The sequence below is a fragment of the Hordeum vulgare genome, chromosome 6H (genome assembly GCF_904849725.1).
Source record: "Hordeum vulgare subsp. vulgare chromosome 6H, MorexV3_pseudomolecules_assembly, whole genome shotgun sequence".
Classification (NCBI taxonomy): Eukaryota; Viridiplantae; Streptophyta; class Magnoliopsida; order Poales; family Poaceae; genus Hordeum; species Hordeum vulgare.
The window spans coordinates 108558653-108565935 of NC_058523.1; the positions used below are offsets into that span (position 1 = coordinate 108558653).

Consider the following 7283-nt stretch of genomic DNA (forward strand, 5'->3'; position numbering starts at 1 on the left):
ATTCCTGCTTTCCCACGGCTGTGCAGAGCACTCTCCCTACGGTTCTGGAAAACACACATGTGAAAAGTATGTGTTCGATAGTCTCATCTTCCAAGTTGCAGAAAGGGCAAGTGTCTTGATGGGGGAGCCCTCACCGCGTGGGACAATCCGATGTCCAACACCTATTCCTCAGTGCTAGCCAGGTGAAGAAATGACAGTGCAACGGGGCTCAAGATTTCCACGTTAAGTCCATTGTTGGCACCACCTCCCTTCCGTCGAACTTTGCCGCATATGCCGAGTAGACAAAAAGCTATCCACCTGCTTCCCAATACCATGCAATGGAGTCCATGGTATTATAATGAAGTTGCACCTGCCCCAACCTCGGCCAAAGCTCTAAGTATTCCAAGAGCGCGTCGAAGGCCATGTTCGGTGTAACGTCCTACACCCAACTACCAAGGGAGACCGCCTCATGGACCATACGAGTCGCCTTGGCACGAGACGGGACGCAAGCATAGAGTGCTGGTGCGAGCTCTTGCAGCCGTGCCTCATTCATCCATCCATCCTCCCAGAACAGAGTGTTTTTACCATATCCTAATGTCACCCAAGTTGTCGCTGCAAATACAACCAAAGAATCACTAGGTACCATAATTTGGAACTCTTGCCAAGGTTGTTCATGACCCACTTGTGTTAACCAGGCCCAACGTGCGTGCATGGTGATATTCAACCATCTCGGGCAAGTGATCCTTAGGCCTCCTGCTCACTCCGATGAACACACCTCATCCCAGGCAATAGAGTAGTTACCACCATTCGCTTGAGCCTTACCACACCATAGGAAACCTCCTATTAGCGTGTTCATATCCGAATTCATCTTCATGGGTAGGTATAGTGCCAACATCGCGTACAAAGGCACCGAGCAAAGAATTGAGAGGAACAGAATCACACGTCAGCTCTTAGGTAAGGTGGTAGCCTTCCATGTGGGAGGGTACGTAGCTCGTGAGATGATCCACCAGCCCGCTTAACCGAGCATCTGAGGGCTTCTTGAGGCATAGTGGCAATCCAAGATATTTGCATGGGAACGACCCAATGTGGCAGCCCAAGATGCTCTCACTATGCGTCACCTCCACATCCGAGCCTATTATTGGCATGGCCGAAGTCTTCTGAAGGTTTACAGGAAGTCTAGAAGCTGAACCATACATCTCTATGATCCTCGATGAGGCTCTCAGCTCGATATCCACTAGATTGATGAAGATAATCATATCATCAAAACAGACGCACATGAAAAGCATGCTTGAGTTACAAGAAGTCCAACACCCCCTCTTCCCTAATCTAAACTTTGGAAAGGTTTATATTATGCCTAAACTCATAAAGTCGTGGAACATGTAATACCTTGGTAAAACCATCTGCAATTTGATCTTTGCTAGATATAAAACGAATATCTAGCAATTTATTGGCAACCCTCTCATGGACAAAATGCAAGTCAATCTCGATGTGTTTGGTGCGGGCATGAAATATAGGATTTGCAGAAAAATATGTAGCACCAAGGTTGGCGCACCATGGGCAATGTCTTTCTTTGAGGGGAACACCAAGTTCTTTGAGTAAGGCCTCAACCCAAATTATCTCAATGGTGGCATTAGCTAGAGATTTATATTCTGCTTCAGTGCTAGATTGATATATTGCTTGCTTGCTTCCGAGCACTACAAGAAATGATGTTAGGACCAAAAAAGATAGATAACCATCCGTAGAGTATCGGTCATCGAGATATCCTACCCAATCTGTATCGAAGAAGGCACTAAGAAGGGTAGAAGGGCCTTTTTGAAATGTGAGGCCAACTGACAAGGTACCCTTAATATATCTCAAAATTCTTTGACTGTTGTCCAATGAGTTGTTGTAGGTGCATGAAGAAATTGATAAACTTTATTGACTGAAAGGGATAGATCAGGTCGTGTGAGGATTAAATATTGCAAATCACCAATAATACTCATGTAATGTGTAGTATCATTAGGACCAAGAGGTTTTCCATCTGTAAGTGAAAACTTTTCTGAAGAATATAGTGGTGTGGGACATGGTGTACAATTATTCTTGCCAACTCTACAAAGATAGTCGATAGCATATTTTTCTTGTGTTAAGACTGATGTACCATGGACTTTCTTAACTTTCATGCCCAAAAAGAAGTGAAGATCACCTAAATCTTTGAGAGCCAAATCTTGGCTTAAATCTTTTAATAGAGCACATATTGCGTGTTGTTTGTAGCTGGTCATGATAATATCATCCACATAGGTCAACATAAAAATGATGTCCGACGTGTTGTAGAGAAACAAGGATGTATCTACTTTGGAATATATAAAGCCAAGAATATGAATTTTAGAGCTAACCTGAGAGTACCATGCACGAGGAGCTTGTTTTAGACCATATAGACCTTTGTCAATTCTGGAAACATGGTGTGGATCTCGAGGATCTTCAAAACTAGGGGGTTGTTTAATATAGACTTTCTCTTCCAGAACGCCCTGTAAAAATGCATTCTTAAAGTCTAGGCGTCGTAAGCTCCAATCATGAGAGATTGAAATAGCCAACACAAGATGTATGCTAGTTGCTTTGACAATAGGACTATAAGTTTCCTCATAGTCAATACAATAACATTGTTTGAAATTTTTTGAAACAAGGTGTACTTCATACGTGTCAATCGTACCATCTGACCTTTTCTTGATGAAGTAGACCCATTTGCAATGAATCAAGTTCTTGTTAGAACTAGGGGGTACAAGGTGCCAAGTTTTGTTATGCATAAGTGCGTGGTATTCTTCTTCCATAGTATGGCATCAATTTTTATCACAAACAGCCTCAGAAAGATTTTTGTGGTTCTCCTGTAATAGTAAGCAATCCATACTGAACAATACCATTAGTAAAAATTCTTGGTTGGCATATACTTTTTTGTAGACGGGTGCGAGCAATAATAGGAAGATCTTGTGCAGCAACAGGAGGTGCTATAGGGCTCGGTGATTGAAGATCCTGATGGGCTACTGTTGTCTGCGACCGAATCAGATCCCCCTGGAGCAAGAGGATCCGTGTGTATCAGTGTAGCCACCACGTGATGTAGAAGATCCGGAGGAGGGAGAACCCCGAGGTGTCCTTCCTGATGACATGGATGCGTTTGATACACGCGCACAGGATCACATGGGCGAGCGGGACACGAGTTTTTTCACTGTTCCGACCTTTACAAGGAAACATAAGCGCAAAATAAACTTATCCTGAAAGTATTTTTGGATCTGACTTTTTTTAGAAACGTCAGAGTCCGTGACGTTGCAGCTACACGTAGAAACGCCAATCTACCGTGACGTTTTTAATCTACATCCAAACACCAGTCTAACTCGCGTTGCAGCCCAGACCACAACTTTCTATCCAGATGTGAAACGCCATAAACCATGGCGTTTCCATCCGTTCGTGTGCGCTTGTGTCACGGGTGGGCTTGGCTCTACCTAGGGATCATCTCTCCTTTTTATATAAGTAGCAATAGCCAAACAGTTGAGGGGAAAGGAGGAAGCAACTTGCTTTGCTGTCTCTCTGACACCCGCAATAATACAGAGAGAGACTGAAAGAGAAGGAGAACTAGAGCGTTGTGTGGCTGCAGTGCACCGAGGCCTATGTTACCGGCCTACGCCATAGCCATGCGACATCTTTAACCAAAAGTACTAAACCCACACCGCTACACTCCCACCACGAGCACTGTAGATGGCAGCAACGCCACGCGTCTTGGCGTTGCTGTATAGCCTGCAACGCCATGTGCATTGCCGTTTCGTCTGTGGTCTGCAACGCGAGTTAGACTGACGTTTCAATATAGGTCAGAAACGCCACAGTAAACTGACGTTTCTACGTGTAGCCGCAATGTCACGGACTCTAGCGTTTTTAAAAGGATCAGATTCGGAAATACTTTAAAAATAAATTCATTTTGTGTTCATGTTTTCCTGTAAGGTCAAAACAGTGAAAAAGTCCGCGGGACACGACCGGCCCGGTGTATGTTGGGTGACGTGACATGGTATCGTTGGACACGTCAGTCTGCTGCAGGGAGAAATATTTCTCTTGATCCAAGGCAAAATCCCGAGGAGAATCAGCACGGGGACCGTTAGGAGGCTAAAAATGCTAGATGTACCCAACTCTTGGTCAATTTTTGAGTTTGCCTGATAATTTCCTACATTTTCTTCACTATTTTCTTCTGTATTTGTATCAGTGGATGCCTCAGACATTGTGACATGTGGATGATTAGTAACTATAGGAACAACAAGCATGTGATCATTATTAGTGTGCAACCCCTGATTATCGGATGGAAGAGATGGATTGTTATGAGGTAATAAAAAAATATTTCTTCACGAAGACTGATACTTGTGATCTCCGTTGGGTTTTCCGTGAAGAGGAACGGGTAATCGCGACACAATGCAGGTAAGTAATCCTTCGATTAAGAAACTAAGGTTTATTGAACCAATGGTAATGTCAATCCTCAACCGTCTTCAAGGGCTGCACACAAAAGAACAAACAACTTGCACCCAATGCGAGCAAGAGGGTTGTCAATCCCCTTGATCTCGTTATTTGCAAGCAAATGAGGTGTGTACCTAATTGTAGGTAATTGTAACATGAAAAATAAAATAAAGGATAAATAATAACAGACGACCGTGTGTTGGAGTCTGCTACCGACTTCCATGGTATTGCCCATATCCACCACTAGAGTTTTGCTGATAATTGTTATTGAAGGTACGTCTTAGTGTAGCAGCATTAGCAGAAGGTTGAAAAACCCCAATGTTTTGATTTGTCTCGGCTAGCATTTGTTGTCCGTAATCATATGTCGTAAGTTGTGCATAAACATCAACAAGAGTGGTGTTATACATCTCCAACATATCTACTTTTCCAAACACTTTTGCTGTGGTTTTGACCTCTAATTTGCATGATTTGAATGAAACTAACCGAGACTAATGTTGTTTTCAACAGAACTACCCTGGCGTTATTTTTGTGCGGAAATAAAAGTTCTCAAAATTGGTTAAAACTTTTTGTGAATTATTTCTGGGATTTATAATGAATTATGAAGCAAAGATCTACGGGAGGGAGGTTGCCAGGGGGCCACAAGCTAACCCCCCCCCCCCCCGCCGTTGCGTCGTGATGGCTTGTGGGGCCTATGTGGCTCCTCCGACCCTAATTATAGCCCTATAAAATCACATCCTCGTAGAAAAAAATCAGAGAGAAGTTTTCATCGCGTTTTATGAGATGGAGCCGCCGCAACCTCTTGTTCTTCCTTCGGAGGGCTGATCTGGAGTGTGTTTGGGGGGCCGGAGAGGGGGATTCATCGTCGTCGTCATCACCAACCCTTCTCCATCAACACCGCCATTATGCTCACCACCAAGAGTGAGTTATTCCTTTGTTGGCTTGTTGGAAAATGGTGGGATTGGATGAGATTGACCATGTAATCGAGTTAAGTTTGATAGGACTTGATCCCTATTATCCACTATGTTCTGAGATTGATGTTACCATGACTTTGCTATGCTTAATGCTTGTCACTAGGGCCGAGTGCCATGATTTCATATCTTAACCTATTATCTTTTCATGAATGTAAGAGTGATTTGGATCCTATCTTGCAAGTTGTAGTTACCTATTACGTGTCATGATCCGCATACCCGAGGGTGACAATAATTGGGATTCTTTCCGGTGATTGCCGTAGTTTGAGGAGTTCATATATTCACCATGTGTTATTGCTTTGTTCCGGTTCTCTATTAAAAGGATGCCTTAATATCCTTTAGTTTCCAATAGGACCCGACTGCCACGGGAGCGTAGGAAAAAAGATGCCATGCAAGTTCTTATCGCAAGCACGTATGGCCATATACGAAATAGATGCCTACATTATGAAGATGAATTGGAGCTAGTTCTGTATCACCCTAGTGTGTAACTCTTACATGAACAAAATCATCTAAATCATTTTCCATCACCAATCCATGTGCCTACGCTTTACATACACTGAATCTTGCTAAGTTACTACTGTTGCTGCTATTGTCACACCTGCTACTAAATTTTTACTGTTATTACTGTTACCAAAATTGTTGCTATCACTGTTACTATCACTACTATCATTTGTTGTGCTACTAAATCCTTGCTGTAGAGATATATCCCACGTGCGGTTGAATTGAGAACTCAACTGTCAAGAACAATAAATATTATTTTGCTCCCTTTTTGTCGAATCAATAAATTAGGTTGAGATACTACCCGTGATGACTGTCGTGATCCCTTATACTTGTGGTTATCATGGTGGTAGGAACAATGTTAATAGAGGCAACCACAGAGTTATATTATCCATCAAGACCACCAAGGATATACTCCCTCAGTTCATCATCATCAATTAGTCGACCGGCTGGCTGCAGCATGTTCTGAAGCAAAACTTTTCATCAAAGAAATATATTTATCTGTAGGCATATCATGCTTATTTCTATTCACAAGTTTTCCACACAACATATTGATGCTCGCCTTAAATTGTGAGACAAACGAGGCTTCAACAGTAGCCCAGATTTCAGCAGTATGTTCAAACCAGGGGCGAATCCACGTGTGAGGCTGTGGGGGCAGCTGCCCCCACTCAATTTTTTCTTCGATTCATAATTGATAATCATGTATACTACATAGGCCCCCACTCAACCTATTAATATGCTCCCACTCACCTAAGATTATTGTGTATTTCTATAAGCACCATGTTAGTCTAAACAATGAAGCATCTGCCAAAAACTAAAGAATCGATGCATCCTACACACTACACACGCCGCTTCATCATCCATCTAAATAACTCTAACTCGATCCATTAACTCTTTAAATCGATCCAAGTGGTCAGATTATACATACACATGTCGACCGTCATTAACTCTTTAACTCGATTCCAGTGGCCAGATTTTACATACACACGTCGACCATCACACAAGTGATGAAATCATACAAGTCTGACTTCGCCGCTCACGTAGTTGCACACACTGTGCAACCTCACGCTCTAAGCGATCACGAACGACGAAGGGTCAAAGTGAAAGCCCTAGGGATTATTGAACCTAAAACTGTGCATGAACCCATGCAAACAAAACCAAAAAGAAATAAGATGACTTCCACATTGGCCATGAAGAGAGGAGCCTCAACCTCTTTCAAAATAGGAGGAACATACCGTCTTCGTATTTTTTATGTTATTTTGACTCTACCGGTTGTTATAGCTGCTTATTATTTATTTTCGCTAGTAAATCCCTCTTGCTCTTGGATTGCACCAGATCAAGCCAGGGAACAAATTATGGAATTGATTCTCTCGC

General features: G+C 42.7%; 1 pseudogene; it reads right to left on the bottom strand.

Annotated features, from left to right (window-relative positions):
* Positions 1 to 6262: 6262 nt before the first annotated feature.
* LOC123406597 lies at positions 6263 to 6350 on the bottom strand (annotated as a pseudogene).
* Between the last annotated feature and the right edge of the window lie 933 nt (positions 6351 to 7283).